This window comes from Stylophora pistillata, chromosome 3, assembly GCF_964205215.1.
Source record: "Stylophora pistillata chromosome 3, jaStyPist1.2, whole genome shotgun sequence".
NCBI classification, from domain to species: domain Eukaryota; kingdom Metazoa; phylum Cnidaria; class Anthozoa; order Scleractinia; family Pocilloporidae; genus Stylophora; species Stylophora pistillata.
In genome coordinates this window covers 32,851,487-32,864,588 of record NC_142521.1, presented here as the reverse complement: position 1 = coordinate 32,864,588, position 13,102 = coordinate 32,851,487, and the positions used below count along the sequence as shown (strand labels likewise).

Genomic DNA, 13,102 nt, shown 5'->3' with positions numbered 1-13,102 from the left:
GGATTATCCAGATGTTACGGTGACTCGGTTTTGAATCATTCCATTCAACGGTTTACGAGAAAATGGAACGCAAAGTCGTAGATTTGGAGCTCTTCTAAAGATCCGGACATTAGAGGTCATCAAAGGAATTCCAAACATGCGTTTCAGTTATCGTATCAAACACTTAAAGGGTTTTCCTGAGAATGTTTACAAAAAATTTCTCGATTCTTATTGGTCGATCTTGGCTACGACATCCGCCGGAAGTACAAAGTAGCGCCTTTGGGGTCCCGACAGGGGTTACATTTTTGTACAATTTTCACATTTTTGTACCTCGGGCAGGGTGGCTGGGTCTGAAATTCGATAACCGAAATGCAGTACTGGCTACTCTATGGCAGGGTTCGACACTTGGCTACCTGCATTACTAGCCACCGGGCCAGTGATTTCTAAAATTTACTAGCCCGAAACACAATTAACTTGGTAGCAAGGATCAATTTCCCTCGAGGTCTACTTCAACCCCAAACACGCAAACCTTCCTCTAAACTTATTGGCAAATTTTTACTAGCCTCGGGCTACCGGGCAAGCGGAGATGTCGAACCCTGCATTACATGGTAGGGTGTTAAGACTTGGACGGTCTACAGGGTGCAGGTACAGATACTTCACGCCTACATGATGAGAGGAAAGCGAAGGATAGAGCTGTTGAAGTCCTAAATGTAATAACTTTCCTAAATTTAAAAGTCCTAAATGTAATAACACTTGGTCCTAAATGTAATAAAGTCCTAAATGTAATAACATTTGGTCCTAAATGTAATAAGCCTCTAATACAATCGTTCCACTGCGCTAATGCATTGTGGTTAAAGCGGACATCCATACTGAAGTGTTAAAGTGACAGCTGTTGCACCAAAATATCCTCTGACCAGTATTCATGTAACATTGCGGGCTCGCTGATATCAACCAGCATCTTTTTAGTTACTATTCGCAAGTCGAGTAGCATTGGCTGGAGTCCGTTATACTGACAGCATCTAGTGACAGCTGGCAAAACAATGAGTACGCTGACCAATACCACTATGTATCACTGGCTCAGACTCTTAAGTACAATAGATTTTGGAAAAATGTGATAACGTTATACTTGTGTGATTAGTAATGGAGGTACAAGTCATAAACCAAATTAAGGTTACCATGCACCTTCAGGGGTGTCTCAAGTGTAAGCGATGTAGCGCGTCCGGTTTAAACAGCTGTAGATATCTAAAACCCTATATCAAATTAAAGCTTATAGGACTGGCTATCAGACTATACCAAAAATTTTGAAAAGAAATGAATCGTCGAGTTTTTCACGACTTCTAAATGCGAGCGCCCGAATCACCTTTTAAACGTTACATGTCACTGTGCGAATTTTGTTTTTCGCTTATTTAATGTCTTCCTCCGTTTCCGGGGCCAAAGCGCTAAAAAAAAGTGTCTGCGATTCGCCATATTCAATTTCAGTGAAAAGTTACAGAACATTTTTGAAATAGGATTAAAAATATGTGGAATGATCCTACAATAATCGCTCTTGTAAAAAAGTATTTAGAAATAAAAAATTTGGAAACACATTTTTGTTGTTTATATGTAAAACTAGTTACTGTCAAAATCTGAGAGCAATCGAACAAATTCCCTTTGACTTGTAGCTCTCAAAGGGTGATTCGGGCGCTCGCATTTAGAAGTCGTAGGACTCGTAGGTCGGACAATTTGCGGGATTTGATATGAATCTTTTGTCTTTACTTTTTAGACCAGGACTTGTTAGCAGGCACATTTTGTTTCCCAATTCGGACCTCGTGACAGCTCTCCAGAAAGTTATTGTTTTCAAATCGTTGAATATTTCTTTCGTTATATGATTAGGGACGCGATAATTTTTCTCCCCGAGCGAAGATAATTGGGAACAATTGTGTTTTCTTGATCTTGAAATGCATGCAACAAATCCAACAAACAAAAAAGGTACTGCGTGGATCTGCATCAAATTATATACTCAGTGACTTACATTTAACAGGTGTAAATGTGCTGACCAGCACATTCAAAATGCTTGTCTATGTCAAAGGTTGTTAATGATGTACCGATCCCCAAAAACTCACGCAAAAAATTGTGCTTTTGCTTTCTCTGAGATGTGAGTAAAACTAATCGCATGAGCCGTTTTTAATGGTCTAATAATTGATTTAAAGAAAAAATAGAGAAACATGGTTCTCTCGACGCGCTGATCTCCTTAACGATCAAGCATTAAATAAAACAGCATAACCTGACCCTGAAACGGACTTTTCGTCCACTGAATCGGCACCGTGAGAGTGACATGCGCGTAGAGGGCATAAATTTTCCGTTTCAAATTACCTGGCAGTAACACAAAAGATTTGCCCATTAACGTTTTATCGACTGGTTTAACTGACTTTGAAAAGATTCTTGAGTTCATGTAGCAACAATTGATTGGTGATGATAAAAATAGCAATAAGTGCGAAAAACATTTCAAGAGCCTGTGAAATATTTCCGGAAGTTTTCTTTGAGATCTACCTCGAATGTAATACGCTAATACTTGCTTTGATTTAACATAAGATTGAATATGTTAGCCGTTATGGTTTTCATAGCGTTACAAGCATTATTGCGGGATAGGTCTGTGGCTCATAAAGATCGCGAAAACTCCGAAGGGAACAGGAAACCCTCTGCTTTAGCAGACGACGTCTATGAAGCCCTGCTCGACCTTGTTGAATACGTGTAGCTGCCCTGCGATACTGGAAAGCCGGCGAAAGGATATCAGTCAAAGAACTGAGACCATGGTGATAACGCACAATATTACGAGGGGCGTCGAATGTTAAAATCCTCTGAGGTGGACAAAGTAGAAGTTGAAGAATTTGAAAAGGCGAAAGAACCTGGTGCGGGGATGCTGGCTTTCTCTCTGTGGGACAATAGATAGACAGATAGACGTTTATTAAGAAGAATACCTTAATAGCAGCTGGAAGCTGAATTGCAAAGGTGTACAAATTATGTAATAGAACTATACAATAAAATCAAACCTAAAAGGGAAATAATTTACATATACATTTGTAATAAATGTTAGTTAAAATGTCTTGCGCTTGCTGGAATGAAAGTATCTCTGAACCGATTTGTTTTAAAGGAAATTCTAAATGGTCGGCGTCGTCGTAACTCCATAAGTTGATCTCGGTTATCGAAAGGCAGTAACTGGTACAAACAATCCAAGGGATTGGAGACGATGTTGTTAAAGAATTTTAAGCAAAGGTCTTCTCTCCGATCCCTTAGGGGTTTCAGTTCTGCCATCTGAAGCACTTCTATATAATGATTATCATAACCGTATGCAATTTTCAAGGCTCTCTTTTGGACACGCTCTAAACTTAAGCTCGAATAATTGGGGAGACTATAATGGTAGACCTGACATCCATAAAGTAAGACAGACTGAATACAAACAACATAAAAATTTACTAATTCTGCTGATGGTATCTTAGCTCGCTTTAACTGAGTTAAAAAGTAAAGGCGCTTAGCGGCCTTTTTAATTGTGTCAGTAACGTGAGTGTTCCACTTGAGGTTGTCTTGAAAATACACACCCAGTAATTTCACGACACTAACGGCACTAACCTTAGAGCCATTAATTTCTATGAGATCGTAGGAAGGACGGGAGCGCACAAAGGGAACTCTTAGCTCATTACATTTTTTCGGATGGATTTGAAACGAGTTGAGTGTTGACCAGGTAGCTACTTCGTTTATCATAGACTGAGCATTGCTAGGACCACTCTTGCTTATGATTTCATACACTGTCGTGTTATCTACATATTCTATACAATCACTGGCTGATGGTACTTTTAAATCGTTTATCATAACCAAGAATAGCCACGGTCCCAATTTTAATCCCTGGGTACTCCTGCTCGGACCGATCCCCACTCTGAGAGACAATCATGTGCAAGTTTGACCCTTTGTTTCCTATCTTTAAGAAAGGCTATTATCCAACTAATGATGTAAAGGTTGATGTTGTTGGTCGAGAGTTTCGATAGCAAGAGGCTGTGATCTGTCAGATCGAAGGCTTTTCTATAGTCCAACGCAAAGATCCGCACGGTGTTCCCTGTTCCGTCTGTTGCTTTCGCCCAATTGTGCATCAGATTTATCAATGCGTGCGCAGTGGAGGATCCTGGAATACACCCAAATTGATCGGGTTCCAGGCGTTTCAGAAGTGCTGGTTTCACATGTTCATGGACGACGTAGTGCTCGGCAATTTTGGACAACGTTGGTGTCAATGAAATAGGTCTCAAATCTTTCGCCGCATCCTCAGCTATCTTTGTTTTGGGGGTGATGTTTGCACATTTCCAAATGTCCGGTAAAGTCCCTTGACTAATAGAGGAATTGATGATACAACGAAGGGGTTGAGCGAGCTCAGGAGCGAAGTCACGCAAGACCCAGTTTGGGATACTATCTGGGCCCCCAGCTTTGGAGGAGATGACCGTACTAAGGCATTTGAAGGTAGCTTCCAGTGAAATAATGGGAGTTTTAAAACCCTCAGTGCTCACAGTTTCGATATCATCTAAAAGTGGGTTAAACGAAGCTTTAGGTTCTAGCAGAGCTGTATTGATTTCATTAGCCAAGATCTTAAGGTTGATTGAGGTAGCTGGTTTACTTGTTAGGAGCTGATTTGTGACACTTGTAGATGTTTTGTTCATTCCACATAACCGCCTACATTCGGACCACCACATTTTAGGATTGTTTTTGGTCAAAACGCTGACTTTAGTGTTGTAATAATAGCGTTTGCACAGCTTCCGTTCCCTGTTTACTTTGTTCCGGTAGTAGTGGAACAATGGTTTGTTGTCTTGGTAATATGCTCTTTGACGGTGTGCTATAAGTGCCTTGGGTTTGGGTGAAATCCAGGGTGCGTCGTTTCGGTGGAACTTAACTCACTTTTTGGGAAGCATAGAATCTAACCCTATGTGAATTAGGTGACTGAAGTGAGCATACTGTTCTTGGACCCTATCCATAGCGTCGATTAATGACCTGTCGAGCCCCGTCATATAACGACCAAAAGCCTGTTTGGACTCAGCGTTAACAGCAAGTGTAGTAACCGTTCTGTTTGCAGGAATATTGGCCTTCGATCTAACTTTTGGAAACAAACTAACAGTACAATGATCGGATAGTCCGAAGGACGGGAATGAAGAAGGTTTCTCGTAGTGTTCTGTAAGATTAGTTAACACTTTGTCGAGTGTACGATCCCCTCTTGTTGGAAAAATGGACGACTTGCGTAAGGCGGAACTGCTTAATAATTGGTGAAACATTTGCCCTGTTCCAGTCGCCAGCGAGAATTATACCTGCGCCAGGGATATCACTCCCTATCCTAGAGAGAGAATCCATCATGTAATCAAGGAGGGACTCATCTTTGGCAGGCGGTGGAGGATGGTATACTGTACCAATGATAAGGCAGCTATAACCCTGGGGCAATCGGTTGGGCCCATAAAACCTCAGGGCCCTCGGGGTCAGGGAACTCATAGTCCCGTAGAATTGAGAATTTGATGGAATATTTTACATATAGAGCCACACCCCCATGTAGCCTGTGGGTCCTATCTTTGCGTAAGATGTTGTAGCCACTAATGTCAACTACGCTGTCATCAATAGAATCTTTCAGCCATGTCTCCGTTATACAACAAAGATCAAACTTGTGGGTGTTAAAAAAAAAATACGAAGTTCGTCTATTTTTGGCGCCAAAATCATTACATTAGACACAGCTATTGACGGTACGAACTGCAAGGTGTTTTTGCTGGCGTCGATGTTTCTCTTAGGCTTGATAATAGCCAGATTATTGAAATTGACGGCTCTTTGTTCTGTGTAACGGCTGGAGGAGTCACGCGTAGTTACACTCACGGGGATTGTTGAAGGTCTTGGTAAAGTGTAAAAATTCATTCAAGGTGGAAGAGTTATAGCAACTAACAGTTATTTGTCTTGTGTAACTATTGGAGATGACGCGCGTAGTTGTTCTCACGGGAATTACTGAAAGCCCCGGTAATGTGTGATTGTTCGACTGTGAATAACTATTCAAGGTGGAAAAATCATTCGTTTCTGAAGAATATTTGCTTCGACCTGTATTTAATTGTGTTTTACCGAGGATTTTACCGAGGGAAACGGTCTTCCAGACCGTTAAAAATTCCATCCGCCCGAATGTTCTTAAATAAAACTGACTGTCTTTCCTGAAGGCTGTAATTTTTCCGGAGTGACACCAGTTCACGCCGAGAGTACTGTGGGGTCGTTGTTTGGCGAACTGGAGAACCAAGTTGCCGAATTAAATCTCGAGTGGCTCTCTGCCGGCTACAAATGGCGATAATAGATTGATCAGGACCGGGGTTGGTCGAAATATCACCGTATACCGTGATGTCCAATGGAGGGTCGTGGCCAGGGATGACTAAGGAGACAAACCCGTGTTTAGTGTGCTTCTGCATTGGAACTCTTGATCGATGAAAACCATGTTTGACGATACAAGTGCATTTCTTCTTGAGTTGAACACCAGTGTGCAGGGGTAGCCTAAAAGTAGCCTCGAAGGATAATAAATGGTTTAGAAATGCAGCGTTTAAACAGGATAAAATAGTGATAGAAACTAGAGCTACTCTAAACGTGGCCGCCATGATTGGCGCCGAGAACTAGACAATAAAGCCGACAAAGGCATAGTCAACGATGGTGATGAGCTAGTAGATGTTTAGTTTATTTTAGACGTAGACAGCGACTTATTTGGGGCGAGAAGAGATGTGGAATGTCACATTGCAATTATGCTTCTTTGTAATTGCGGTCGTAAATGTGGGGCTTGGTGGTAACTAAAATTAGACGCAGGTGGGGCGGTAGGTCCCGAGTATTCTGACTGTACAGCATAACTGCACAACAATTGAAACCAGCGGTCGAACGTTGGGCATGTGCCAGTGGATCGATCTGGCCAGCCGCGCACAAATTCTCCGCGCAAAATTTTCAACGAAAACATTAAGAATCAGCCACTGTTACCTAATAAGTACAAGAAAATTGATAGAAATCTGCAAAAGCAATTAAAAGAAGGGAAAAGAAAAACTGGACACTTTTCAAACGCAAAGCTTATTCAAATACTTTATCCTAAGCTTCACTATCAAAACGCCTCTGCGCTTCTAACGCACAATGACTTACTCGCTTGTGTGGTTGATTGTAACTTTTGGACAATGTCTGCGACGAACTCGCAGAAAGCGGTAGAAGGGCTAGACAGTCAAAACAAAGTAAAAAGTTTAAACGACCCTCTTGGGTTTATTGTGCTACAAACATAGCTGCCTCTCTTTCTCGATTCTCAAAATAAACAAATCATTCTTGGTTCTTGTTAGAGCGAAATATTTTTGCTTATATTAAATCCCTCATTGACTATGCCAAAGATAAAATCTATCTTAACTCGAAGTCGTTTACCGTCGTTTCTTTCAATTTGGCTAATTTTCTCACGCTGAAATTATCATACCCACTCAAGCGTTAATCTGAAAAAGAATACCTTCCCTACCCTCAAAATCATCTGTTCAAAACATCAGGAACATTAATTTAGCGGACGGTGCTTATTTACCCCGATGATCATCTACTGTCTAAAACATTTGGTTTTCAAACTATAATTTTGCTTTGTAAACGGCTCATTTTTAAACCCGTGCTAAGATTGAAAGGTTTTAAAATAATTTTTTTCTTTGAATTTCTGTCTGTCCGTTCTCAAGGTCATATTTCAGAGTATCCGGCGCGGATTGTGTAATACCGCTGCGATGAATTGTCTTAATTCAAAAGGCACATCACGCTACCTTTACTCTTTCTCAAGAACAATAGAAGGACTCGGTCGGAGTGCAACCTCAGTCGCCTTCCTATCATTACGCTAATCAGTCTCATTGGGCACCGCCAAGAAACTTGACTTTCAAGGTAGGTACATAACAAGACTAACCACCATTTAGATGCATCTTTCTTGACAGAACAAGAAAGATCGCTACGTGTTGTCGCTTTCTGATCGATGTCCCTCGTTAGTCTCTTTTTAAACAGTCTTAATAGAAAAGAGAAAGCAAGTACCTTCACCAAATACCGACTGTGACGATGGCTCATCGCGGAAAACAAGAACATTTTCTAACCTTTTTCGCACGGTAAAAGAAATATCTCTCGAAGTCTAACAGTAGAGGCAAAGGGTTGCAGTTAAGACCATTTAATGGGTTTTAAGACTAAGGAAAGTACATAACTGCGGGACTTTTCAAAAGCCTTCAGCTGCCAATATTCCTGCGTCATCACTTTCGATTTCTTCCAACATAATGTCCATCGCAGCTTGTGGTATATTTTGGAAGACGGTAAGGAGAAATTAAAATACAATGTCCTATGTATTGAGAAGAAAATGAAAAGAATACGCCTTTATCTGCTGTCGATTAACGGGTTGTATCCCTGAATATAGGCAATGTTGAAGTTTATGTAAATTCTGTTTGGAAACAGTTTCCGCCTCAGTTCTTTCACACGTCCTAGATTGTTCCTAGTCTGAATGGGTAAACAGCACTAGTGGTAATATTAAATTAACTACATCGTTCGTTTATAACTGCTACAATGCTTCCGCAAATTCGGATTTGTCTTCTCATAAATTCCTTTAGGATCCCAAGGTTAAGAGTTTTCAGTTTTCATGCTTGATTCTTCAACAGCTAGTCGCAGGTTTTTGTCTTTTAAATCTGCATTTATAATTTAGGACTTCAACAAGAGCCGCGCGGAGGAATTTGATCGGGCCTAAATGAAATAGTCACTGTCGCCCCTGACAGACTACTATGATGATGATAATGACTTCAGTTGCAAGTAAGTCCACACATTAAAACTGGGATAATTTCGTAAATGTCCCTTTAAATAATTTTTAACTTAACCACTCGATATTCACTTAAGCACGTCAAGATTTATTTTATTTTCATGTCAGAAAAACACGATCACTTTTCAGACAAACAAGTTTGTGTAAGAGCCGTGATGAAAAGTTAATTTATAGTCGGCGAAAGCTAAATGACTCCTCATGTCCATAGTTAGTAGAGGGGACTGGTTAGGAAACGCGGCAAACTTCAGTCGGATAGGTTATTGTTCGATTTTATCGAGATCACGTGACAATGATCTGTATTGATCAGTTGATTAGCCTATCGTTGAAGTTTCAGCGCGCTTTTAGCGAGATCTGAAGCACACAGGAAGTTTGGAAAGCACGAAAGTTGCGTTAGAGTTTCTCGAGCCACAGCTGGAGGTAACTCTAACTTCTTTTGTACTCTCTAAACTTCCCAGCTGCCTCGTATCTTTATGAAAGCACAATAAACACATAAACTAATTGTTTTACAACATTCTTAGAACGGTAGTTCTAATGTGGTATACAAACAAATGTACTTTGATACACTTTAATGCCTACGAAGGTCAGCACGCAAAGCAATTTTAGTTGCACAATTTCACAGGCGGTGTTGGCGCTTTAATCCTTGACATTAATATTCACATTCTCCACACTCTTCTCTTCACATTTCCTAAGGTAGAGGAGAACTTGTTTGACTATCAGGAGCTTCTTAAATTAGTAACCACTTCCCTTACTTTCATGGCCTCCACAACTGATTCAAGGGTAAAACTGAATAATGTAAGGGTAAAATAAGAAGCCAGTCGCTCTAAAGGTTAAAGCTATTGAATAAAACTTTCTTTAACTATACATACTTCCAATTAGGTTTATCATCTTCTTGGCTCATTAATTTTCCAACAATAGAGGGCCATTATAACGAGCTCTATGATTGGTTAAAAAAGAGAGTGCTTCATCGAAATAGAAACACAATTGATCATGAAAGACGATATTCCCATTTGAATCCAAGAATTCGATTCTTGAATGCGAGCAGTCCCTCCTTTTCGGCGAAGTCCTTCGTATCAGGCAAAAAGAGAGCGAAGCAAACGCAAACGAGGCCTTAATCTCGGAGTTCCGAGCGGTTCGCTAATGTTATCACGGGATAATGTTGGCTCACTTCAGCGTGTGCTCTTGCAACGTTATCTTTTAATCCTGTGGCAACAATGCCGCTTAAACACTTGCACTTTTAAGAAATTACTTTTTCAAGCAAAGTCGTTCACTCTTAATTGTTTTAGCGCATTCGCATCCCACAGACTTACCATAATCACTTTATTAATCCTGATGAGTCGTTTTCATCCTAGTCAATTACATTTCTCACACTTGTTACCTTGGTTACCTTAGTTACAACCACAATTTACGTAAACAAAGCCGCATGGGGTCCCGGGAAATAACCCATTTGCGAATTACCCTTGGCCTCATTTTCAAAACGACTCTTCGTGCTAATCCTTTCATATGATAATAAGTTTCCATTCACACGCAAATTAAACTCATTTTAACAAGAATGGTTGAGCATGAGGACTCGTTTTGAAAATGAGGCCAAGGGTAATTCGCAAATGGGCTATTGGGTTTTATTAACATTTCGCCGATGGCCACAAAAAGCCGGTGTATTTTTGCTCAGCGTTATGGAAACGAAGATTTTGCTAAGGAAGTAATTGAAATACTCAGTACACACCTGCATAGAGTCTCTCCACTAATTCAGGGTTGATCAGTAAAAGGGAGAAACGAAGTAGAAAGGAAAGAAATAGGTTAAGCCATTCAGTGAGCATTTAAAACGCACGACATGTTGGATGCCAAAAAAGGTATGTGTAACCTCTTCTCGTCCTGTATTTGCCTCTATAAAGTATCTTGTCATCGTAAAGTAGACACAGTGAACCTTTATCAGTAGTTTATCTCGTATCTGAAAAAAATTGTTTAAATATACTATTTAATGTTTCATTGATTCGTAAGGCCGTATCATGGACATAATTGCTGAAGGAGAAGAACTTTTGCCTTTCTTTATCGTAGTTCTTCCTCTGTCACTAATGGTCAAGATATGGATTTTTAACGCCTTCTCATCTACGGCAAATGGTGACAGTTCTTCGGGTAGGTATTACAAGGTTAAAGTCCACCATACACCGAATGCAAATATGGCGTCCAATGGCAGATATTAGATCTGAGCCCGCGTAAAAGCGGTTTTGTTTAAAGGTGCATGGAATCGAATATGACTTGGAAAAGCATTCCTTTTCAAAATGTTCACTGCATAAAAAGGAATTTTTACTCACGGGCGTGTTTTCCCGTTTGATCTTGACTAGCCAAGTCGCCAGAAGTTTCTTGTTGTTCAGTGCATAGTTAGTAGAGGGGACCACCTCTACTAACTATGTTCAGTGGCAGTGAATGCCACGAAAGATGCTTGCAATGTGGTTTACCGCGCAGGTTGTTGCATCCGAATGCAATACACGTCTACCCATTGCTATCTTTGCCTTTTGAATGCTTCAGATTGTCGATAAGAGTAAAAAAAGCGTAAAATGCGAGTTGTTTTAAAATATACAGTGATGCCTTTGAGAATTTACCAAGCCTTTGACCCAAGTGCCTCGATTGCGTGCATCTTTAAAAAAACCGCTTTTACGCGGGCTCAGATCTGATATCTGCCATTTGAGTTGCCTTTGTTCTGGACTGACTAGCCTCTCCACATGTAATAATCGTTTTGTATTTCCACGTGAAGACGAGGCTACTCAGTCTAGAACAATGGCAATTCAAATTGGACGCCATATTTGCATTCGGTGTATACTGAAAGAAAATCTACCTTTCATTTAAACTGTAGTCACTCAGTCAGACTTCCTTTCTCACTTGTAATTTATTCCTGAGTTTGCAAATATTTGTTCCACCACATTCGAAGCGGAAACTTGTCTTCTGAAACGTCTTTGCCCAAGGATTGATGATTCGTCAGAATTTATCGAAATTCATTTTTAAATTCAAACAGCTGCCTGCGTAGTATATTCATCAATATGTTGATTTAGAGATATGTCTCTATCTTTTGAAAATAATTTTTTTAACAGGTTATATTTATTTTCGTTTTTTGAACTAGAACCTCCTCTAATGTTCCTTCTTTTTCTAAATCTTAGCTGAGGCTGTTATTCGGTTGAACTCAACAAGCGAGAAATGAATTGATAAAAAGGAATTGAGCACCAAAATTACGCTTATTTCAAATTCTGTTTAATCAAGGCCATAAGAAACTAATGGATCATGAAATTAATTGTGGAAAGCAGTCAAAATAAGGCAACAGTGAAATCGGCGCAGCGAAGCAGTTTCCGCACTCAGTCTACTTCAAAGATTTACACAACAATTCAGCAAGAGCTGTAACCAAAAATTAACACGACACTAGAGTTGATTGCCAAAAAAATGCAAAATTAAAAAAAAAGAACCGTGAAAGATACACTTGACCAAGTTCTTACAACTGCTCGGTAATTTGAGTCAGTTACTACAGTTACGATGCCCTCGCATTTCGTCAATACTATGGGAAATGAATTAAGAGGGACTTTCTGTAAATACCACGGATAGGTGTGCAAGATGGAAAAAATCGAAATCTCCCAAAACTATGTCACATTAAAGCCCTTATCAAACTATTTTAGAAAACGCAAAATTCAATTTCTTGTGATTGATATTTTCCAAAATAACTATTTTTTTGGAATTTTCACCTCCGAGAGGTCCTTAAACCACCGAAAAATGTGCTTCGCATCCTCGCTTGGAGAAAAGAAACGGAATCAAATACCATGACTATCGCGATATAACATGATTTTATGACCCTTCCTTTGTATGAAAACGTTGTTGTAATTTCAAAATATTTCAATCTGAAATTTTAATTGTTTTTTCAAAATCACCCTCTAAAGCAGTTTCATCGCGACTATCACTTTTGCCATTTCATATCAAACTCACGGGGTACAAATAGTCTCTTACTGAATTTCGTGACCACGCCCACTTCATCCGCCCACTCAATCGAGTGCGATTTTTGGATGTTATATCATCTTGCTGACTCTCTGTATAAAGAGTTAACAATGTACCACCGAAATATTGAACTATAATATCATGGCTTTCCATTTTGTGTATTTTCGTACTACAAAGTAAAGTTTTTCCCTCGTCATTTTCACCTTTTCCCGAGCGGGTCTGTCAAAATTAAGGAGGCGTTCGTGGTCAAAACAAGACCGAGCAAGGAGTCTTGGGCGATTTCTCTCTTACGCAAGCGCAAATTGAAAATGTACCGCCAAAATCAAAGAGAGGAACAAATTTCCTTTG

At 39.9% G+C, this 13,102-nt stretch overlaps 1 non-coding gene across 1 annotated transcript in view; it reads left to right on the top strand.

Annotated features, from left to right (window-relative positions):
• Positions 1 to 7,778: 7,778 nt before the first annotated feature.
• LOC111319339 (uncharacterized) overlaps positions 7,779 to 13,102 on the top strand; it is a 36,859-nt gene continuing 31,535 nt past the window's right edge. The window contains exons 1-3 of the transcript XR_015998551.1: positions 7,779 to 7,878; positions 8,675 to 8,778; positions 10,838 to 10,915. This is a non-coding gene — a transcript (uncharacterized LOC111319339). The remainder of the gene's footprint in view (positions 7,879 to 8,674; positions 8,779 to 10,837; positions 10,916 to 13,102) is intronic.